General features: G+C 49.0%; 1 protein-coding gene across 10 annotated transcripts in view; it reads right to left on the bottom strand.

Annotated features, from left to right (window-relative positions):
• SLC8A1 (solute carrier family 8 member A1) overlaps positions 1 to 23,030 on the bottom strand; it is a 132,020-nt gene extending 108,990 nt beyond the window's left edge. For 9 of the 10 annotated variants that reach the window (XM_039568483.1, XM_039568487.1, XM_039568485.1 and 6 more), the window contains exon 1: positions 6,410 to 6,463. The gene's annotated coding sequence lies outside the window, so the exon portion shown is untranslated. Of the gene's footprint in view, positions 1 to 6,409; positions 6,464 to 8,822; positions 8,928 to 22,938 lie in introns of those variants that run through there. The other variant, XM_010411036.3, reaches the window with a different exon arrangement.
• Positions 23,031 to 24,375: the final 1,345 nt, after the last annotated feature.

The following is a 24,375-nucleotide window of genomic DNA, read 5'->3' as shown; positions in this document are numbered from 1 at the left end:
CGGTGCTCGTGGCCTTGGTGGCACTGCCCCAGTGCCTCTGGGGCCAGAGGGATCATGGCAGCACTGGAGAGGGGCACAGGCTGCTCTCAGGCTCGGTGCTGGCCATACATGTGTGGTGAAAAACCCCAAAGTGCTGTCTCGGGCCAGCACAGCCCTGCCCATAAACACCACCTTGATGCCCAGGGACAGCACCCTGAGACCTTTCTACCACTGCAGGAGGGGAACTGTCCTGGTGCTGCTGGAGAGCTCTAAGGGAGAGCTAAAACGAACCAGGAGAGACAGAGCCCAGCCTGGGTTCTCCTGAAGTGGCACTGAGCCCCTTTCCCTTTTCAGACAAGCTCCACAGGGGTGCCAGCAGGTGTTTTTGCAGAGTCAGGGAGGAAACCCTGTGAAAGGCTGCACAACAACCTCAGTTTAGATGGAGTTCTCAGCCAAGGGCCGTCAGTCCAGCCTTTATTCCACCCCTTGGTGTTGTGAAACACCAGGAGGGCAGTTGTTGCCCACAGCAGGGTTGGGAGGGCTGCAGAGGTATTTGCCTCCCTGCTGGACATGGGAGCTCTATGTTTTACGAATTGGTAGGAGAGAGCTCCTGCTGCCAGCTCATGCTCCTGCCCCCCAGCTCAGGAGCTGCCAGATGGGGAGGAAACAGCCTTTCAGACTCTGCTCTGATCTTTCCCTGGCAGCATCGATCCTTCAGGCTGACTGGTTGTTGCATGCAAAGCGAGCCTGAAAGCTGCTCTGCATTTAAACAAAGCACAGCTTTTTCTTTGCAGCAGCTTCCCAAAAGTCCTGTCTCCATCAAGGCACTTCAGCCTAGAAATATCCACTGTAAGACCCTCCCTCTGTTATTTTCCTGAAGCTTTGTATCACACACAGGTCTATGACCATTTGCACCACACTAGAAGCACCATTATTTTTAAGAGCACTGAAAAAACTCTGCTGGTCCAGACACTTTAATTACAGAAGGACTGGGCAAGGAAGGAAATGGCCTGGGCTCACGAGGAATGAGTGGCCACACAAAGAAAAGATTGAGAGGCTTCCCATGTGGAATTTTTTTTCCCAGCATCCCACAGAAAACCTGTACAGAGCAGCTGTAACACAGCAGTGTTCACACCATCACAGCCACCCCCGGTGCTACCCAACGGTGCCCACCCCACTGCGACACCGGCTTCATAATGAACATCATCACTGCGGATTCACTGCCAGCTGGGATGGGACAAGGTGTCCCCACAGCTGTGTCACCACCGTGCAGCAGCTTGGAGCAGCACCCTCTCCCCACGGGGTGCCTGGTCGCTTGCTGGGGACCAGTAGAAAGTTTGCTCTTCACACGAGAGCGGCTGCTTTTCAACACGATGTGGGAACACAACCAGGGGTGTGTTGCAACACCACGGGGATTCCCCAAGAGTCTTTTCCCATCCTACAGCCAGAGCCAGACAAGAGAGGACCTTTTCCTAGTGAGAGTGCACTAGGAAGAGACAGGGAAGACCGCTCAAGCCACCCTTTGCTGGTGTCACAGGCTGGAGAAAGACAGAGGGGCCAAAAACTGGCAAAGAAGCAGCCAGTGGTCACTGCAAGGCACAGCCAGCCTGCAAGCCGGAGAAACACAAGCTCAAAGCAACTCAGCTGCTCCCTCCCCTGCCAGTGCCCCCGGGAAAAAGACAGCAAGCCCCAAAAAGGCACACTCTCTCCTACCCCAGGTCAAATCTGAAGTCCTCACGTTACAGCAGCCCTTCCCCAGCTTCTCTTGCAGGAGAAGAAGAATTTACTGCAAGCAGTGAGCAGCCTTCCCAGGAGAAAGCACTGCATACCTTGCCTCCACGCACGGGATTTACAGCCATGGCCCAATCTTTGAAGGAACAGTAAACTTCTCCTCTGCTGCTGACCCTGCCTGGCTGTGCCCAAGCCTGTACACCTGTGCCTCACTGAAACCAGCAGCCTACTTTACAGCAGGCAGCTTGGGCAAAGCCTGTACTGAGAAAAGACAGGGCTGTAGGAAAAAAACCCCAAACTGTCTGGTCTCTGACCATTACAGGTCCAGCAAGATTCTTGCAGCCAAGGGACACAAGGCGGATGCCAACAGCCCTGCAAGGAGGTACAGGGTGCTTGGAGATCTGTCTGGACAGCCACAGGCTCTGTTGGCTTCACTTCCGATCTTGATGCTGACCCCGCGGCACAGCTTTGGTAAAACCGGGCTCCTGGCAGCTGTGAGATTTACCTATCAGAGCAGGAAAAGGACCCTTCCAACACACTGGCTGTACATCCAAACCGTGGAGGAGAGCTGCTAAGTCCAAAGACTGTGTTGCTGCTCAGGGCTGCATAGCGTGACAGCACTTTAAACACTGCTTGGAAAACCCTTGGCTCACTTCCCTGCTCCGGCTCTGCCTGGCTCCTGCTCCCTTTCACCCAGCTCTGCCACTCCAAAACAGGCACAGCCTGCTGGCATCCCCTACCCATGACCCTCTAGATCTCCACATCAGGAAAATGATTTCCAGGCCATCAGCATCCTGATTGCATCAGTACAAAAAAACATCAAAACCTTCCCAAATATAGTCAGAGGCACAAGCCCTCCATGAGGCCGATCAAGTAAAACACACTTCAGGCCACCCTGGTTTCTGTAAAGGACATTAAAAAGTAAGAATAATTATCAGTCTGCAACTGATTTTTCCAAGTATCCTATCTCTTCAATGAAACATCCAATCTCCTCCCACAAATTCCCCAGCAACTTTCCAAAATAAACAGATAAATAGAGAAAATAAAACATCCCTGATATAAAATTTCAACCACATTGGATGAATTTGGGGGCAGCTTGCAGAGAATGAGCTTGGAACAGTTTGTCATGGAGATTACAGTCTTGCTTTTTATGCATGGAGACCAAGTGTCAAGTTGTCCCTTTCTCCCACGACTCAAGATCTCAGCAAGGAATATGCCAGGAAACAAGAAGCAAGGGGGAAATGCCACATTTCTCTGGGACCAGGGTTTTTTTTGTTTGTTTGTTTGTCTGCTTTTTAAACGACTCTCTTCCTACTTGCTGCTGTCTTCAGACCATTTCTTTATCCTTACCACCTGCCTTTGGTCTCTATCAAGCAGCATCAGGCTCTTTCCTGTGACTCCTCTTGGGTTGCTGATGCCTTCCTCTCTGCCTGTGCATCTCCCTTGCTGATTTAAGCACAGTCTGCCCGTTCTCCACGAGCTGGCCCTGAGGCTGCCTGGCTGGCAGACTCCCTGTCCGATGTCAGGGCAGCCCTGCATCTCCCTGTGCTCCGCGACTCTGTGTAAAATGGGAAGAGCATCTCCTGTGGGTGCTGGGAGAATAAAACACCCCTAATAAGCCTGAGGCTCTTGGGCAGCCTGGGGAGGAAGTATCTGCCCAGAGGTGCTCCAAAGGGGCCAGAAGGGAGGAATTAACAGGCCTGTTGCTTTCCTCTGTGCCTGTGTCCGCTCTTCCCTCTGGGACTATTTTTGCACTGGGTTTGTAGCTGCGTGTGGGTCTTCTGTGCAGCAGGATGCTCCCCTGGGCCCTGCAGGAACAGAAAGCTTCAAGGGAGAAGAGATAAATCCCCATCCCCAGCTCCCTGTGCCCATCCAGGGATGAAGAGGTGGAGACATCCACGGGGATGGATGTGGGGAAAGACTGATGCAAATGCAGGTTGTTGACCTGGGCAATTTAGGCACGGTACTAGACAGGAGCTGGGCAGGTTGGGCTGGGTTGGGGGCTCACCCTGGCATGCTCCATCCATCAGCTGCGTGACTGCTCCTGGCTGGGGAAGGGTGGTAGCATCTCCCAGCAGAGCCACTTCCAGAGACACAGCTCTGGCACGGCTGACTCTAGAGGGAGCTGGATGCTAGTGCCGAGCAGATGGCCAGCTTTTAGACCCCCAGACCTCAGGCAAGGGATTCTAATCCCAGGTGTGTGCCAGGCCTTCTTTACCTATCTCAAACACGAGGTTAACCACCCCTTCCTTCTCCTCAGACTCCCCCGCCTTCTCTGTCTCCTCAGGAGCTCTTTGCAGCACCAAATCTCATTTCTATTTGTAGCCAGGTTTCCTTAGGAAGCCAGGCACATGAAATCACAGTTTCCATGTCTGTCTGTCTGTTCACATCGCTCCCCCCTCTTTCCAATTTCAGTTAAAATCACCAGAGGGATAGAGATAACAGCAAAAACCAAGTTCCTCCAAGGTTCCTGAAAACAGCTGGAGAGATACCACTCACACCCTTGGCAAGGGAAAGCCCAGTCAGGGAGCTCAGCCCATAGTGGACACCAGAGTATCAAGAGCACAGCAGCCTGCAGCAGCCCCAGGTGCAGCCAGGATTTGCTCAGCTGTGTGCATCGATGTCCAGGAGCTGGGAGCACATGCAGATCCCAGCACTGTGAGCTTGGACAGAGCCCCAGGTTGTTCCCTGTGCCAGTCTCAAGGAGAGCCACTATCACTTGTGCTGTCTATGACCAACCTGTTGGTTGGTCGTCCAGTGATGCTTGGATCTTGCAGGGCACTGGGCTTTATGACAGGATCTAAGTTCTGTTAGGGTGCTGGAGAACAGGGGCATTTCCCCAGTGAGCCATCAGGACTGTATCCCCTCAAAGCCACAGCAGAAATCCAAATTCTGTCCTAGATGCAACGCCAGAAAACTGCAACCCTGAAAGCCCTGAGCATACCAGGACACTACAAAAGGCAGAGAAGTGGCTGTGCCTGTACAACATCATTTAAGGTGCTGTAGAGACTCACAAGAGCAAGGATGTAAACCAGAGTTTGTGCCATGTCATGTACAGCAGTGCCAGGACCAAAGATGAGGTGCAGCCTGGGCAGCTGCAGGACAGTGAATATTTAAGTCTCAGGAGCCATTCACAGCCAACAGATTACAAAAACCGTAATGAAAGTGGGGGAGAGAGAAGCAAGCAAACTTTCATCAGGTTAGAACTGTGCTGCTCCGTGTTGGCACTCAGGGATGCTGGACATAGAGAGTATGTCCAACCTGCTCAGGTATCTTGGATGCAAACCCTGGTAGAAAGGAAGCTTTGACCAACGTGGCTCCCCAGCAGTGACTTAGGAGTTGTTCATGCCAACAGAGCTGGTGGGAGCATAGGAGGAGTCAGACAGCTTTCCTAGGAGTTTGTTCATGGCTTGGCTCGCAGGTGATAGTCCTAGAAATGATACATTACGTCCCTATTTGGACTCAATGTCTGTGCTGCACAAGGGGCAAAGCTGCTGTTGAAGAACCCATCAGAAGGAAAGAGGGAGAAAGAAACAGCTAATAGATGCTCCCAAGGGATCACAAATGCCTTTCATTGATGATAGCCACGTCCCCAGCCAAAGCCATATAGCACAACTCTTTTTTTCCTGGATGCCACCATCACATCAATATGCAAGTGTCCCAGCTTCCCTTTTCTAGATAAAAGCGCACCATTCTCTGTGATGGTGACAAAAAGCACATGAATTCCTAGGCAGGTGCCAGGGGAGCACACAGAGAACCCCAGCCACTCTCAGCCTTCATTTCCATTGCCTGACTTATGGATTTCCAACATCTGGGACTGGAGGAACGAACAGGTTCCTGCAAAGCGCAAGCGAAAAGGAGCCCTGAAAGCACACACTCGCACCCACACGCCCGTGACCTTGTGATTTTACTACAGCTTTCATTTTCAGACTCCAGTCCTCCCTAGTGCTTGCTGCATTTCTGCAACATTTTGGCAGTTTGCTCTCGCCTTGGAGACAGAGCAGAGTGTGGAGTTGTTTTGCACGGCTCGGCGGGGAAGGAAGCAACAAGGCTGTGAATAAAGAATTAAACTCAAGATGACGGAAGAGCCCCAGCCATGCTTCCACCTAGACAAAGCCTACGTGATGAGCTCTGCTTAATGCCAGCCCTCAATAACGCACGCTGCTCCAGACGAAGACGGGAATTTCAGCGTGGCTGCAGGTGCCGCCGACCACTCACCTCGGGAAGCGTTTCAAGGCAGGAAAAGCAGCCCCGCCGGGAGGCACGCACAGCCCCGCCAGGCGGAGGCACCGCACCCCGCCGCGCACGGGGGGATGTGCCCGAGAGCCCCCCGGGGAAGGAGATTTGCCTCAGCGCCCTGCCCGACCCCACCTGCCCGGCAATGCCCGGCTCTCGGGCTAAGGGGCAAGCGACCCCCGCCGCAGCCGCGCCTCCCGTCGCGACATGTCGCGATTGGCCGGGTGGGGAGGGCGGCGAGCCCCTTCGCCTGCCTAGAGGTGTCGTGGCTGGGTTGTAGAAAGCATTCCGGGGCGCGTGTGAGTGTGAGCATCCTACCGCCGCCTCCCCATCGGCTCCCACACGGCTCCGGGTCGCCCATGCCGCTCCCCCCCGCAGTCTCGCCCGGCACTCGGATCGCGGTGTAGGAAGCAGCGTGAGGCTGGGCAGGGTCGGGGCGGGGGCCGGTCGGTCGCAGTCCTACCTGGCGGGGGGCAGGAGCGGGCGTCGCCGGGGCCGGCTCAGCAGCGGCGGGGCATCGCGGCGGGGCGGGCGGCGGAGCCCCGGTGCGCGGCTGCGGCGCGGCGGCGGGCGGGAGGGAGAGAGAGAGAGGGAGGGAGGGAGGGAGGGAGAAGGGAGGGAGGAAGGAAGGGAGGGATGGAGGGATGGATGGAGGGAGCGCGCGCGCACACACACACACACAGGCGCCCCGGGGATGCGCTCAGCCGGCCCGCCCCGCAGGCAGCCTCCCCTCCCTCCGCATCCCTCCGCCGCGGTGCGCGGCCAGCGAGAGACCCGCCGTCCCTCCTCCTGGGGAGCAGCTTCAGCCCTCCTCCTCCTCCTCCTCCCGCTGCTGGAAAAATTTCCCGAACTCCTCCTCGGATCGAAGGACTTTGAAAGGCAGGGCTGGTCGCGGACCCACCCCCAGCAGCCCTGCCCTCCCTGCTTGGGGCAGTCCCTAGCCCTGCCCTGCCTGCCCCCAGCCCTGCCCGTCCTGCCCGGGACAGTTTCCATTCATACCCTGCGTGTCCCCTGTCGTGCTCTGCCCTGGCCGGGACAGTCCCCATCCATACCCTCCTGCCTGCCTCCAGCCCAGCCCAGCCCAGCCCAGCCCAGCCCATCCCACCCTGGCAGGTCAGCTCCTGCCCGCATCCCCTGGCCGACCTGCAGCCTGCCAGGGCGACCCTAAACCCATTTGCACTCCCTTCAGGAGGGAGAGAGCCCTGGGAAAGATGGAGAGAAGGGAAACGTGTGTGTGTGTGTGTGTGTGCACAAGGAGTGCCTTGCTGTGTCTGTCCCCGTGCCCCACAGTGTTGCCCATGGCAGCTGTGGGGAGGCAAGAGGTCAGGAGAATCTCGAGGGGCCTTGGGTTAACGTTCACTCCCCTCTTATATCCTCAAAGTTGTGGCAGGGGTCAGTAGAGGACATGGGGTGACAGGCAAGGAGCGTATGTGTCAGCTAGGACCCTCCTGGGAAGTGCCCTCACATCTGGCAAAGGGGTCAGCCCTGAACCCACAGAGCCTGCTGTCCCCACAGGAGGGTCATCGTGCTCGGGGAGGTCCTGCAGGAAGGCAGCAGCATGGCACAGAAGGACTTGCTGCACCTCCGGCTGACCAAAATGTCCTTCCTGTGGGCAATTCCCCTTTCACCATGCTTGAATGACTCCTCCACCCTTCACTGACTCCAGCAAGGAGCAGATGAACCCGTTGTCCCACCCTCCAGGCAAAGCTCTGTGACTTTAGGAACTTAAAATAGGACCAGAGCTAATAACTCACACACTGGTGTGCAAGTACCCAGCGACCTTGACGAACCCTCTGTGCCCAGATCCTCAGGTGCAACAAGAACTGTGGGGAAGCAGAGACGTTGTTTTAGCTCCTGCACCCTCTTACACCCTCTCCCTCTTATCTTCTCAGCTGCGCCTGTAATTTTAGTCACCACTGGCAAGACAGCAACCTGGAATTTTACCTTTTTTCACTGTGCTTTTCTTACTTGCTTTCAAAAAATTTTCAATTTTTTTTTAAAGATTTTTGCACCAGCAGAGATGGAAAACCAAATTTCTCTGTTCAACATGAGGGGTAATGTCACAAAATGTCACAAGGATAATGTCACAAAACCACTTTGTAAAGCACTTTGTGATGAGCTGACCAACCAAAAAACCAGCTACTTGTAATTAGTGTTGCAGCAGTTATGGATATTATTTAGTTTTGGTCTCAGTTTAAGAGCTTATTGCCTACATGTGGAATGAAAGGCATTTCCATATAAGAATTTGGTTTAGAAAAAACCCATGATTTTGTGTCCAATAGCTAACTCTGATTTTCTGCCTCACCTCTTTTGATTTAAAGCTCTTTAGAGGAGGGATAAGTTTGCATCTAGCCATGTGTGGTACTTTGATGGTACTCAATTCTCCCAGCAGGGCCATTGATATAAAATGAGCACAGCTAAATGTGTACAGCATGCACAGTGCTGTGCTGAGCTCAGGCCCTGAGCAGAGCAGTGGATGTGTATCAGTGGCATTTGGTTTGGCAGTGGCTGCAGGATGCAAGGCGCTGCACAAGCTGGCATGGGAAAAGGATAGTGTGAGCAGGAAAAATTGGCGAAAGGATAGTGTGAGCAGGAAAATTTGGCATGGTTGCAGCAAACACAACCCCTGCTGGTGCTTTTCACCCCGCACGCTGCAATCCCATCACTGCATCAGTAAGCAGTGGAACTCAAATTTTAGTCATGGAGTTCTCCCTAAAAGTCCCTAATTCCCTCAGTAATGTTGCTGACCTACTTCCCAGCTCTTTCAGTGAATACAGTACCCAACTCCTGTGGATCACCAGGACTGTGCTAATGGGCACCCACTGGTGAGCTGCCCTCTGAGGAGCCAGGCACCCACACGGTTCCTCCCAACTCACCTCTCTCTGCAGCTTGCAGTGCGTGTTCCTGTCTCCCAGTGCCTCCTGCTGAGACCCTCAGAAAGGCTGCTTCAGCTGTGGGATTTTCATGACATTCCAAGGGAGCTGAAGAAAACAAGAGTTTGTCAGTGCTTGTGGTGATGCCCATTAGTCCATGAACCCTTTGTACCCCCCCAGCCTTAATGGCACTGGGACAGCAAAGGTGAAGCAGCACTATCCCACCTGAACGTGAGAGCAGCTTTCACCTGTCTGCTTGAAAAGTGACTGGTTAGGAAGAATATGAGGCTGGGAGGCTTGGAGAAGATGTGCTCCACTCCCCAGTCCCTCACACACCCCTTTCCAGGCACATTTAGACCTTCATTTCTTACCGCCTCCAAGAGAAAGGTGGAGCAGGGCTCTGAAGGGAAAAGTGGAAGTCAGGGAGTGGGAGAGACAGTGAGTCCAGTTGCTGGGAGAAAATGCTGTGTTCCAGAACTGCTCCCCACTGCAGTGGCCATAGTTCACACTGCTTTTTCTCAGCCAAGCTAGCTGAAGTGGTGGCTGTGACAGAATGGAGCTCTGCACGGGCTGTGAAATCTGCTGGGCAAGCTGAGCAAATGCTCCTGTGCTCTGCCTGATGCTCTAGGCAGAAATGCAACAAGACTGCTCATGTCCTGACACAGCAAGTTTTGTCACGGTGTGGGCACATCTGTGCTTCGGCATTCCAGATTGCAGCCTGGACTGTGCTGGGCGAGGCAGCACTTTGCTCCAGCTGCCTTTACCTCCCTGTCACTCTTTGCAGCCGTGCAAGTGAACACCTACCACTGCAACCATGCTTACAACCACTAATTACTCGTCTCAAAATCATGGAGATTCTCATGCCAATAGTAGCGAGTGGCTCATTCATTCCTTCATTCATTCATGCCCACCCACAGCTCTCTCCGACAGCAGCCTGCATCTCTCTGCAGTTGCTGGAGGAGGTTTCTGGGTATTGTCTGTGTGTGCAGAGCACAAAGGCAATTTCTCCTGGTGAAGAGTGGGGTTAGTGGACTGCAGAGCCTTGAGCACAGGACAGAATGGTGCAGGCCAATTCTCTGCTCAGTGCCTTGTGAAAAAAGACGTCTGAACTGCTGCACAGCTTAGAGGAGGGGGACACAGAGCCTCAGGTGCTTCTTGCTTGAAAAATTTCTGCCTTATATTCCCTGTAAGAGACAAGAGGCCGGGGCAATGCTCAGCTCAGCCAAAGCATGTTCATCTCCAAGGAGCTGTCCTACCACCCTTGTCCCTCTTTGGAACATCTCCTCGATGGAATGCTTTGGTCTCAGATGATGCTGGAGGATAACTAGTGAGACTGCTTTGGCTGGTTATCTCTGGTCATGGTTTTCCTCGAGTCCCTCGGGAGATGCCAGAGAGGTCCTGCAGAAGCAGATGGGTTGTCACCTCTGCTTGCCATCCATCTGTCTTTGCTCCTCACTGCAGCAGACTTGAGCATGCGCTCCCTGAACGTTCTCTGGCTCTCCTGTGCGTGTTCTTGGCAGAGACCTGGAGATCCCTGGAGAGTGGTGTTTCTAAAAAAGATGCTTAGAAACATCTTTTCCAGCCACTTGAGCGCTTCCTTTCACTGACACCTTCAAACCAGCCTTTGCTGTTAGGGGGATAAATCAGGCATTTAGAAAAGTGGCAGATGGAGTGGGACACAGCAGTGAGTAGGAAGGGCAATTTTGTGTGCTGGACATCAGTATATTTCTTTCTGAGCTCTCTAGGCAGTGCCTCCTTAAGTGTGTCCAAGTACCTGGCACAGTCTGAGTTCTGATGATCCTGTGGAGGCCTGATTGCATGACAATTGTCCATCAGCCAGCCAGGGAGCTTGGATGAGAAAGGTATCTTCTCCCCTGGAAAACTGAGAGCACAGACTGCACCCCAGGGTGGAGGCAGGGTTTGATGGAGTGTTTTGGCACACCTGTGAAAAATCGGTAGCATGTGATTTGCTGTCACTCCTCTGCTCTGGGAGCCTGCAGAGGTAACTGGAGAAGCCCAGCCTGTGCCACTTTCGAGCTTCCCCCCGGATATTTGCTCTGTGCTGTGCTTTATGCATGTTTAAACAATAAATCCAGAGCACTAATTCATGAGCATAGCGTTTCACAGCTTGGGAGAGAGCTTTCCTGGAAGAAGCATTGACTAGCCAAATTTTGCAGAGTGCTGCTTATGTGTTACAGACACAAAAGTATATTTGCACTGGAAACCACCTGCTGCATGGGGACTGAAAGAAGGAGTAGTTAGAGGGGCCGGATGTGAATTTAGGAAGCTTGGAAATGGGGAGAGTTACACATATTTTGCAAACATCTAGGCTGAAAAACAAACCACACATTCTTCTCTTCAAATTCTGCTTCACAGTCGTACTTTTCTCTTTGTAAAAAAAAAAAAAAACAACCCTGCTTTCTGGTCACCAGGCATACACAGGAAAAATTCAATATGTGCACAGAATGACTTCAGCAGCTGGGCTTATTGTGAGAGATGTACAAGGTGCAAACTGTCTGCTTACTCTTCTCAAAGGGGTGGAAACAAAAAAGCCTTCTGGCAGCTGTCAGTTGTCTCACCAGCAGTGCATGCTAATACCAGCATCTCACTTCCACTTCTCAGGCAAGAACCAGCTCCTAGCTGGAGTCACTGAATCCCTGGAAAATGAAGGACCAGGTGACCCCTGCTGAACTGGCTGTCCCTTAGCATCTTTTCCCGGCAAAACCATGACACCAATGAAGCTTTGTTTTGCTGTTACAGGGCTGCAGAACACAGGGACTAAAAATGCAGATGCAAGGTTAACTGAGATGTGTTTCCCAGTGAAAGCCATAGCCCAGTGACTCTGCTGCTTCCCTGCATGGGGCCATGGAAGAGCAGTGTGGCAGCCCTGGGGCAGCGCTGCCACCGAATAGGCACAAGCACTCTCCACCTGACACTCCAGCCCTCTTCACCACCATTCCAAGGCTGTCCTAGCCTGGAAAAAAATTTGGTTAAAAAAAAAGAATCCCCCCCTCCAAGTACGGAATTAAAAAGTAGCAAATAACATGTTCTCTGGATTTGTCTTCTGCTTTTGAACCCTAGACTTTGGTGCTTTCCGATTTACTTGGCAACCAGAAGCAAGTTGAAAAACCGTAAGAGTGATGAAATAGTAATCACATGACTTCAGGAGCTGGGACTTCCAGAAAAACAGAAGTGCAAGTACCATGTGGCATGGTCTGGGAGCTGTGTCCTGCAAATTGGGGACTGTGATGCTTCCTCAGCAGCTCTGTCCCCATTCCTCCTTTGATCCATGTGCAAGGTTCCCATAGTTACCAGTGGGAAGCACAAGGCAAATCAGATGTAGTGCATGGCTCTGGCTGTGGCCCCTAGTTATGAAAGTAATTTGGCCTCCTCTGTATCATCTGTTTGCCAGCCTTGAGCAAGGCTGGGTATTCCAGGGAAAATAGCCTTTTTTTATTGAAAGTGAGATGTGACTGGCCTCAGCTGCACAAAGCACCCTATTTCTATTTCATTTATGTATTCCACGTCAAGAAAGCTGGTGGAACACCTTGCAGAAGAGAGAGAGGTTGTGCAATGACTTCTCCTAAAGGGCAAATTTATTTGCTGCAGTGGGGTCTAATCTGCTGTCCTTGAGGGTGGTCAGAAATGTTCCCTGACTCCTTGCTGCTTTGGCTTTACCAGCCTCTGCCTCAGCTCTGCCTTGTTTCACCTCCAAGTGGCCTTGCCTGGTGAGGTGTCCCTCCAGCACAGAACAGCTCTGCCAGAGATGAGTCCTCGAGTCCTGGGGACGGGGGAACATGTTGTCTGCTGTTATCAGTCAATTTTAGGCCACAAGGACCCATGTGGCTGGAATTCCTGTGCTCCTTGGTCTTCCCAAGGCACCTTGCAGAAATCCTGTGTCCTTGCTCCTGGTTGACTTTCCCCCCTGGGAGAGCTGAGACAGCAGCAGGGTTCTTATCCCAGTTTCCTTCCTCACAGCTTAGTCCACTGGCCAGGAACTCACACTGCTGCACACACAGATCTTGCTGTTTTGGCACAGTTTGCTCTATTTCTTCTATTTTCTTCTGAAGATGTATGAACCAAAAATGCTTATCCTCTCTGTGCTGCAGGCTCGAGCAGTACTGAGGCAGAAACCAATGCTGCATGCCCTAAACGTAGGAACTGGAGCCCTGCGTGTAAAGAGAATTTACCCACAAAAAAAGAAGAAAAAGGAAAAAAGAAACAAGAAAACCAGATGTAACTTCCTGATTGCTTAGTGGTTATGGGTTTGGGGATTTTGCTGGACACTTTGGAGAAATGAAACTGCACCATTTGTAAGACTGGATTCTCCTTTCAAATTTCCAAGCTGTCACGTGCTAGTCTGTTTCCCCCTTGGAATTTCAAACATGGCCTGTCTAAAAGCTGAATATTTTTATCCTGTCTTTCTGGATTCTGATGATGTTTTAAGATGGTTGAAGATGCCCCTTTGCCACCTGCCTCATGGTTAGAAATGCCCAAGTCCCTTATGGAAATCTCCTGCTCTTATGGGAAGCTGTGCCCAGCTTCTCTGGGATCTCTTTTGGTTCGGAGGCTGTAGAACCAGTTTGCTGGTGTGTAGGCAGCTGTGTGTTTGGTAGAGCAGTGTCTTACAGGGCTGATGGGAGTACAGGCTTTCCCTTTTCTTTCAGCTCCCTTCCATGTGCACCTCAGCCACTCAGAAAGTTTCTGCCCCCTGCTTCTCAAGATGCCAGTGTCGTATTTTGGTCATTGTGCCAGGGCTGCTAACAGTACCTGGATTTTATTTGCCATCGGTAGATTCCAGACTTAACAGCTGTATTTATATGACCAGTGGCATCAGGAAAGCAGGGAAAAGCTGCAGAAGAAATAAGAGAAGTGGGAGGTCTAGAAGAAATGATTCAAGAGGAAACATTGCAGGAATGCAAACTGACAAGTCAAGAGGAGACATATATCCTTGCACATCTGAAAGAGTAGATGCTTTCCATTCCTCCTGTTGACAAGATAAGAACTCGGGGGTTAAACTCCAGGCAGGGACACTGAAGTTTGGCACAAAGAAAAACTTTCTATAGCCATGAGAGCAATGGTGTAGGCAGCTGGGTTGTCTGTAAAGAGGGAGAAGCATGTATTTTATCACTGAAAGGGTTTTAGATAAGGATGACCAAACCTCTGTTGAGTTCAGATCAGGTGTAGGTGATCTAGTTCTCAACATCATTTCACCAGAAAGATGTATCTGAGAGATGAACAATCAGGTGTCATCCAGCACATCACAAAGGAAAAAGCAAGGTTGTGATTAGGCTGAAAGGAAAGAAGACACACACTTAGGCTTTGGACAAAAATTTGGTATTGCAGAAGAGTCAGAGCACTGGAAATCAGGCCATGATGGGAGAGCACAGCGAAGTCTAGGTGGCAATACTATCCAATTTCACACAACCTGGGAGCAGACTGACCTTCATTCCAGGCTGGCAGCCAATTTCCTGGGTGGATGAGCCATTTAGCTCATAGGACTGCAGAGAAGAGAGCTGATTGTTGCTCTGAAGCCCATGGTATATCCCACTTGGGTTTTGTGGTTTAGTAATGGTATTCCCCAGTTTATTATTCCCACTAAAGCCACTCACTGCTCCCACTCCCCGCTCCAGATGGAGGCACAAAAGGCAAAGATCACAGGCTGAGATAAGAACCATTTACAGGAAACAGCAGAGAGATAAGAAAATGAATGGTAACAGCAACAATATTAATTTTAAAAGTGTACAAAAGAGAGTGATTCACATGCCAGCATACTCACGAGAGAGCCATTTTTGCACAGGCAGACAGTGATAGAACAATGCTAATTGTTTTAAACTAAAGGAGATTTAGATTAGATGTTAATAAGAAATTCTTTACTGTGAGGGCGGTGAGGCACTGGAACAGGTTGCCCGGAGAAGCTGTGGATGACCCATCCCTGGAAGTGTTCCTGGCCAGGTTGGATGGGGCTTGGAGCCAACTGGTCTCCTGGAAGGTGTCCCTGCCCATAGCAGGGGGGTTGGAACTGGATGATCTTTAAGCTCCCTTCTAACCCAAACCCTTTTGTGATCCCATGATTCTGTGAAAACTGTATCTTTGGTTAACCCTCACTTATGGCTATCTAACAACATGAAATAAGGGTATGAGAAGCTACCAGAACCTGCAGATTGTAAGAAGAGGGGTGATGTACATGCAGCCGACCATGTCTGATCAGAAGCTACACTGACTAGACAGCAGCAGGAAAAATGGCACAGAAGACAAACATTGCCTCTAACAAAGGCAAGGTACCAGCTTAATCACGGGTTTGTCTGGGGCAGAGGGACTGGATAAAGAAGCAGAACCTGGGAAGAATAAAAGTGGCAAAACCAAAATACAAGGTAAAGCAAGTGACACAGGACTGATCTGGGGCCTTTGGTCAGCTGCATGCTTAATTACGGCAATGTGACAAATGAGCGACGTAGGTGTGAGGCTGTACCTGAAGTCAGTCAGGTCACAAACATCTGCCACATGCAGCACACCCCCAGCTCCTGGGAGAGCCTGACTCAGCACAGGGCTTTCCTGCAGATGGCTCTGCGTGGCAAAGACCCTGCTGAAGTGAGGTGTCTGCATAAGACACTGCCACGAAAGAAGGGACGTGCGTCAAACGTCATCCACACCAAAGACAAGAAATGAAGTTACAACTCAGGATGAAGGCCGAGCATCTGTGCTGGCAAAACATCAACTTTATTAGGGTTAGAGCCTTCCAAATTGTCTTGTTCTCTGATTTTCCATAAGCTGTATACATCAAGGCACGTTTCAAGGTGATCAGACTGTGTGTTTCAAGGAGAAGAATGTTAAAATTTGGCAGGTTCTTATCAACAGGGACAGAAAATGTCTAGAAAACATCGGCAGTGGCACAGCTTGTAATGCCTACAAACTTGTCTTGTTTTGTAGCATTCTTCTAGGTCTGTGCATCAAAGCATGCTCAAAAATAGTCTGCCTGGTTAGTTTTAAGGTAAGGACATTGAAATTAAGGGTAAAAGGCCGCATACTTTTTTAGTGCATTATTGTGGAGGCACATCTTCAGGCATTTTAACACCTTAAGGCCCTTTCCAGGTACACATGAAGAAGGTGCACATACAGACAGACTTGTCCTGGCCTCTAAAAATGCAAGGACTCTCACCAATTTATGGATCCTCAGGTGGGTCTTTGGTGATTTATTTTGGAGGTTTTAAGAATCTAGAATGGGTCTGACTCATTTTTCTAAAATAGTCGTGATTTGTCCTTAATCTTAACCAGTGATTGATAACTTAACAGAGAAATCATTGTCCACTAAGCAGATTTTCAGTGGCAAGCAGTACAAAGATATTTCTTCTCTGACAATAAAAGGTTCACATCCTGTACATACCATCCTCCTCCACATGATCCCCACACGCATTTCCATGGTCCTCATACACACTCACAGCAGAGAACATTCAAGATTAACTCTTTTGTCAAGATTAATTTGGGCATATGTCACACTTCAGGGGAAGGGTGAGGTTATCAGCAAGGCTCTAAAAAGCTCTGTGTTGGTTACTCTCACTCTCAGAACTTCACTTCAGATCAAATCAACTCAAGCCAAAAGGCAAATCTCTCAGTTATCAAGAAAGATGCTTTGTGGAGCATCTCTTTTCCATAACCAGCGGCTAAAAAAGTAGGATCACTGGATGCTTTAGGTCCAAAAAGGCCTTTGGGATCATGAGTCCAGCTGTTAACCTAACACACCAAAGTCCACCACTAAGCCATGTCCCCAGCCACCAAGTCTACACGTCTTTTCAATACCTTCAGGAATGGTGATTCCACCATTTCCTAAATAAATGAACAGGACTGATCACAATACTGAGGCCTGGGGAACACCCCTAGTGAGGAGAGAAACTTTTTAATGTGTTTGTTTTCAAAGCAGTGCTGTGGACTAAGTCCAGGACAGAACTCGAGGATACACTGTGGTGGCAGGAACTCAAGGATACACTGTGGTGCTGGACTTTGTTGTGCTAAACCTTTGAGTAATGTAGCCAGAGAGCGAAGTGAGGACACCTCTCACGGCTGCATATCTCTCTTTTTGCAGTATTTTCCCCATGAATTAAGGCTACCAAGGAGATTTGGAAAACACACTAGGATTCCACAAAGAATTGGTTCATCAGCAACTTGGAAAGACATGCATAAGAAGTAAATGCTAGAAGTTAAACTTATCTCCCTGGTCAGGGCATGGCTTCTGCCCTGTGCATGTGGCTTACATCTGAAAGATGTCACAGCAGGCAGCAGAGCAGCAGTAAACGTCACTATTCTGGACACTCAGTAAAAATGGGGACCTGCTTATCCAGATCAAGATAGGGCAATCCAGAACATCTGTTTTGCTCCTGAACTGGGCACTTTTCCTGGACAGAAAATGCTTCTCAGAGCCTAGCTTCAAGTAGCCGTGTTCTAGATCTGGGAGTTCATCTTGAAATAATAGTTGGCAGCCCAAAGCGACGTAACATTTAGCATGGTTAAAGGACCATATGGAATAAGTTACACTGGAGTAAAACAAACACCAGTCTCTCACATCCAGTGTTATTGTTAACAACTAACTGGGCTGTGTGTATTTTTCAGCAGCAAGGATGACTCACTAAATAACAGGATAATACCATGGCTCACCAGCATGTTGTGGTCTGTGGCCACAGGAAGGGTTTACTTTTATTGTGTACATGTTGGCAGTCTCGGCACACCGGCAGCAAATCCAGAAGTTTGTTGCTGCGTTTGGGGCAGAAGCATAAGATCCCTGCTTGGAGCCTTTCCGTAAGCCAAAATAATAACATGGGATATTTCTCCTATCGTGCTTGCCAGACTGCAGCAGAAGCAATGAGCTGGGAATTAGAGGCTGGGTTAGTAGTTGTCACCTTGGATTTTGCTTCCTTGCTCCAGTGTGCAGATATGGCAAATGCTGATGCTGGGAGGGGGCTCTTTCAAAGAGATGGGATCCCTGTTCCCACACTAAAGCCTGGATGCATGGTTGCCTCTTTTAGAAACAGATGTCAAATCAAGCAGGTTTAGAAGGGTGAAGAGGTTTTAGGGCAAGAGATACAACTCCTCCATCAAACCCCAAGCCCCTGCAGAAATCCTGAGGGTGGTGAGAGCTGACTTAGGTGGACCAGCACGTCCCATCAGCTGCTTCATGACTCCTCAGGCTTCTCTGTCTGAGGCTGAAACCGTGCGCACATCACTGTGGGCCAAGCCCCTCCATCAGCTCCACTGAGCTCATGTGCTGTCCCTTGCTTCCGAAAGCTTGTTAAACATTACTCAGCATCTTGGTGAGATCTCCCTGTGGCCTGGGAGACCTTGGTGTCTGGAGGGGTGTAGTAGCCAGGAAGAGACACGGCTGGGACCTAAACGTTATTCTGTTCCCTCTCACACTGTTGCCAGGAGCAGGGGGAAGGGAAGCTCTTCCAGGCAGAAGGGGTCCTCCTGATTGAGAAAATGTGGCTGAGGGAGCCATCAGGTACTAGTGTTATCGGGGGGTGGTTCTAAGCGAGTTGTTTCTTTTCTTTATCTCCTCTGACATTCAGTATTGTTGCTGTTACTGCTCATTTTCTTATATCTCATTGCTGTTTCCTGGAAATTGTTCTTATCTCGACCCACGATCTTTGCCTTTTGTGCTTCCAATTGGAGGGGAGAGGGAGCAGCACGGAGTGGTTTTAGTGGGTGCATTAAACTGGGGAATACCATTCCTAAAGCACAAGAAGGGAGCATTTCCTGTGCTGTTTCCAAGAGGGGCTCAAGGAAACCTTTGCCTGGAGGGACATAGAAAGGCAGCAATAGTTTTGCAGGCCCCATTCCTGCACTTCCCATGTTTTGTCATTTTTACATTTTACATTCTTCTCTATTTTCCTGCTTTTGCTTATATAAGAGGGCAAAAAAATCCAATTTGGTGTTCCAATGAGAAGGAACATCTCTTTGGAAGAGCAGGAAATGATGTGTGGTGGTGTCATGCAGGATGAGTCTGCAGCCTCCAAGGCACACTGCGGTCTGTGGGATGACCTGGGACAAAACTCCTGGTGAAACTCATCCTCAGCAGAGCTTGAAGGCCCTGGGGGACCAATGGCAGGAAAAAGATTTTATATACTGTTCAATGCACTGTGTTCCTATGGGGAGTAAAGCAACCCAAGTGCTGAATCTCCCACACTGGCAGGAGAAAATCTATACCTGAACAGCTCTCCTTGGCAGAAATTCCTGAGCATTTGTCCTTTTTGGGTATGTACAGATAAGTCATTAATCATCATTAAGCTGAATGGAATCCAGACTAGTCTTCCCACTGTACCTTTACCCAGTACTCACATTTTCCAGAATACCACTTCTGTTAGCATTTTCCTTCTCCTGTGCCCACCTTTCTCCATAAATAAACTGATGTGGAATCCTCCAGAGTGAAATGCACATCTCCTCTCCTCTCCTCTCCTCTCCTCTCCTCTCCTCTCCTCTCCTCTCCTCTCCTCTCCTCTCCTCTCCTCTCCTCTCCTCTCCTCTCCTCTCCTCTCCTCTCCTCTCCTCTCCTCTCCTCTCCTCTCCTCTCCTCTCCTCTCCTCTCCTCTCCTCTCCTCTCCTCTCCTCTCCCTCTCCCTCTCCCTCTCCCTCTCCCTCTCCCTCTCCGTATCCCTCTTCTCTCCTTATGTCTCTGGAAGAGACTCAGCTAGAGACATCACAAACTGAAACCTGCATTTTATAATAGCAATGTCAGAGTTCAGCATTCCAAGGATTTGGGAAAGATCCTAAAAACAAACATCCCAAACTTAGGAGGAAGTTCAGCTTTAAATATAAGAGAAATCCAAATATGTTGAAGAATAGAAATCAAAATAACTCCAGCTTTGCCCTGCAGTGACCCCATGCAAAAAGAATACATTTATGATTAGATAACAGTGATGGTTAGAGCCCTAAATAGGAATAAACTGAGTTTTGAAGACCTCCAGATTTACTGTATTGTTGCTATGTTTTTCCCCTATGTGTTGCCAGAATGATAGTGAGCTCCCCAAAGGATCAGCTCTAGAGTGAATGTCCACTCATCAATTCCCTGCTTTACCTGTAAATTGTTAGAAAACACCACCACTGCTTAAAACTGTCTTGTTGCTGCCTCTTCCTGTAAGAGTAGGAAGATGATGTTTTTGCAAAAAATCAGTGGGAGAGAGCTGGACATTTTCAGATTTTTTTTTGAAGAGGCCTCAATTCCTGGGCCAAATCAGACTCCAACAGGCAAATATGTCTGCAAGTTTCAAGGCTGGGAGCAGGCGGAGCCATTGCACAGAGCCCATTTTGCAGGGACATAGGCAATAGTGTGTATCTGGCCAGAGAAGTGGATCAGTCTGTCAGCGTGTCCTCAGAATCTGCTCCAATCTTCTGACTTCCTAGAGAAAAGACAGAGATGGTGTCCAAACACCATCCTTCAGGAATAACAATAAAAGCTTCGAGGTGTCTGGAAGAGGAGAATATACAGTGGGTTTACTTCAAGTCAGAGCCAGTTTACAGAATCCTTACTAAGTGAATTCAGGGTGTAGCTCTCCTCTCTGATTTCTTTCTGGGGATGCTCTCTTCTTGGGCACACTGTAGACCACAAAGGTGGCTTTCCCTTCTCACAGGAAAGTCTGAATTCAAGGACTAAGTGTGGATGTCCGGTGCAAAGACTTTCTTCAGACGTGTTGTCTGAAACCCAAGTGTGTTGCTTTTCTTTTTTTAAAGTCACTAAGGTTTGGGAACACAAGCCACCAGCGTATCTAGAAGTCCCGTGTGCCTTTGGCTCCTTTCCTGCTCCCTCCAAGCACCACCGGGGCAAGGACAGCTTTACCCTTGCCGTGGGCCAGCAGGAATAAGCACGGAGCTCAGCTTTGCCCTCGATCCTTCCCTACTGGTGCATGTGCTTCCCCGACTGAGCTCGGCAGCCTTGCTGAGGCTGATGGTGAGAAAGAGCAGAGCTCCCCCTTCCCCCTCTCCTGCCTGCACTCTGGCAGAGAATGGAGCGTGGGAGGACCTCACGGCGGATGCTCGGAGACTGCAGCACTCATCATGACTAGTCACTTATAAAAGATGTTAGTGATACTATCACTGATGCTTTATGTGGCTCCTTATATTAATGGCTGGGGTCTCTGAATGAGATCCCATCAGCTCGGCACGAGGGACCGAACAAATCCCGGTGATAGCCACGAGTAATCAATAGTAAATATTAATAATAGCCAGCACACTGATAATAGTAATTAATATTACTGATAACACAGCCTGCCTGAAAATGCTCCTGATAGAGGGAGAGGAGGAGGGGTGCACAAAGGACAGGCAGCCTTGGGGCTAGGAACCAAGAGATGATTCATGCCACCAGGGCTTTGTCTACCAGGCCTCACTGCCCCAGGCCCTGGACCAAATGGAAACAGCAAATTCAATAAATCCCAGCTTTTCCAGCTCCATCCTGCCATCCTCTTCCTGGCCTGCCCAGCACAGCTGTTGGGTAACGCCTTGCTCAGGGACCACACATATCAGCTGGCCTTTGTCTCTCCTGGGGAAAGGAAAGCTCACAGTCTGAATGGGGAGGAAAGAGGAAAAACTGAGGAAGAACTTTTATAAATCATCAGGTTCACAGCAACCTATGAACCAGGACCATACCCAGTAGAAAATAGAAGCAATCTGAGTAAGAGTGAAATGCAGAAATGTTATTTCATAGCATTAACAGCTAAAAGGTTTATTTGTCAATGACTCACTACCAATTTAAAAGCTATCTGTTGACCCCAATTATTTAAAGATTGATTTCTGTGCTAGCATTTCTACAGACAGGTGGCATGTATTTAAAAGGTACCTCTCAAAAGAATCAAAGTTTGCCTGGCACAGACAAAGGAAACCAGACAAAGAGAAGTTGTGTATTTCAGTGAGTGTGAAAACTGAGGAAAGTGGGAAAATCTGTGGAAATGCTGGCTGAATAAGGGAAAATGAGGGCATGGGCCCTCTCAACTGCAGACTCTGCTATGGGGTTACATGCAAACACTTCCATTATGTTCTTCTTGTGTAAGGACAAGGGAAAGCATTTTCATTCATGAATGGAAATGTTTATGATTTCCCTTGACGATTATCCTTCATATCCCTGGAAATCTACAATTGATATTACATCCAGTTCTTTCTGTATAATTTCACTTCACCTGCTCTGATTTTTTTTTCCAGTCTATTAACCACCTGAAAAATGCCAAAGCTTTACCTAGAACTTTGCAGTGGGACTATGAATACAGCATTTTAACAGCTGAAAACACATGAACTGTTACCCTAAAGACATTCACTAGCATTTAAAGAAAAACCTCATGTTTAACTGTACCACCATATACCAACAAGATTTTAAGCCAAGGCTATTAAAAGCTTTTTTCTCATTCTTTTTAACAAAGCACTTGGTGAAGAAAGCCTCTCTGCCAAGGCTATACTCTGTTTCTTTGACAGTGCCCAATTCCCAGAGCTGACACATTTCTGTGCTGGTTTGGAGGAGATGTATTACTTCAGTGCTTTGGAAATATTCACAATAGCACACAGCTGTTTTTGCTGGAGCTGACTTTCACAACACTGTTAAAACTGTACCAAAAATCCTTGCACAGGATGTAATCAACCTCAAATCTACAGAGAAACATTGGGAAACTGCCTTCAAGTGCCAAGAAAAACAACAGTCATTTACAACGAGCTCTTCCTAATGTCCAGTCAGCTCAACCCAAGTGAAACATGTTTCTCAAAACGAAAGTAGCGCAGAGCAGGGAAGAAAAAGCCCTCGACTTTTTAAATGAATTTTTCTAAATAGAAACACAGAGAGACTCTGACACTGGCAACCACCACTGATCCTCCCTGCCCACTGAAGCTCTATCATCACTCAGTCTGTAAATCCAGTTCTTGAGTGATAAAACGCTTGTTTTCCAACATTTTTCTCTTGCCTCCTTCAGACACTTGGAAAGTTCCTGTCCCTCCAGCGGCAAAGCTGTTATATGTCATGTTTCCTACTCAGGGAGCTTAACCATTATCCAGCTGTTGGAGCCATCCCATTGCCCCAGATTTACGGCTTTTCCCAGGATGTCAGTCCAACCGAATCCCCAGGTGTTCCCAAGAAATGCCTGAGTTGCTTTTCACTTACCCCAGCCGAGGCTCAGCAGTTGTGGGTGATGCAGAATGGAAAAAAGCCCTCATATGATAGTGTCCCTATATTTACCAGAAAGAAAGGAGCTGGGGTGCTTGTCCTTTAAGTGTCTCTAAGGATGGTTTGCATAGCTGGATCTCAGCTTATCTATGCTTTTCTGCTTTTGCTTCCATACATGGATCTGTTCCCAACAGTAACTCCAAGCTGTCGAAAAGAAGCTATCTGGCAGCTTTCAGCTTCATCTGACACGTAAATGAGCACGAATAAATAATTACATTTTCTGCTGTCTCCTTTTATTTTTTTTAATTTGCACCTCAGGACACCTTTTTCTTTTCCTCCTTCTCCCCAGATTAACATTTTGCTATTTTTCCCAAAGTAATTCCTAGGGGGAGGCAAATGACACAGGCAGATTTTCCTTCTCCCCTTCCCGCAGGCTCACATAATTTTATTCTCATAAATATTTTTTTTTTCCATTTGCTTTGCTTATAGGTCAGAGTTTTGCATGTTTGTGACTTGGAATCATGTCAAAGCAATATACATCATGTCTGTAGCAAAGGAAGGTTAAAAGTCAAATTTTTGGAGAGAGAGAATACAGCTGAGCCACATGACAGCTCCCAGATTAGCAGCAGTAGCAGGAGTAAGCATTCCTCTGATATTACAGTAGCCACCGTGGGACATGCCTGAAACAATGAAGAGGGAAGCTGCAGTTTGGAAGCCTCCTGCAGATGTATTGATGAGTAAATCACTCCTCGCTCTTTTTGCTATCTTTCTAGGTACTTTCCTACTTCCTAGGTTTCAGTTTCAGAAAGGGCTGATGAAGAACACAAACGGGAGGGAGCCTCGTGGCACAGGTCAGGGAAGAAGTCATATAATTGCCCTTAACTCTGCCCTTTGTAATCTTTGCTGTGCAAATGGAAATGTTAAGGGCTCCAGTGAAAGGGGAGCACTAAACCGATGTCTTTATTACTGTTTGTTGTAGTGGCAGCTGGGAATAAAAGAGATATTAGTGAGCTAATCAATTGCTTCATACTGGGTTCTCTGGATGAAAGAAAACCAGTGAAAGGCATATTTCTGAGGCTGAAGGTAGGTCTCCCTGTTCAGGCCACTTGCATGGAAAATGGCATCCTCAAACGTGGTGGCTTTGATTCATTGCAGGAGATGGAAATTCCTTGTAGATTCCCACACACCAAGTCATTGACCTTGACTGTTTGAGATTTTTCCTAGACATCTGTTGAACACTAGGCACAAGAAAAGTTTTTAAAAGAGCTCACCAGCTCCACCTTTACAATTAATGATAAACTACATTTTCTATGTCACAAATTGCCCGGGTAGAAATGCTGCTTCAAGTGGCCTATTTGACTCCTGCTGTTTGCTGTCTCAGAAATCGGAGGGGATACGTGTGGGAGTGTGTGTATAAATGGGGGTCTGGGGAGA

The sequence above is a fragment of the Corvus cornix genome, chromosome 3 (assembly GCF_000738735.6).
Source record: "Corvus cornix cornix isolate S_Up_H32 chromosome 3, ASM73873v5, whole genome shotgun sequence".
NCBI classification, from domain to species: Eukaryota; Metazoa; Chordata; class Aves; order Passeriformes; family Corvidae; genus Corvus; species Corvus cornix.
Note: the sequence above shows the minus strand (reverse complement) of the source record. Positions and strands in the feature narration are given on the sequence as shown.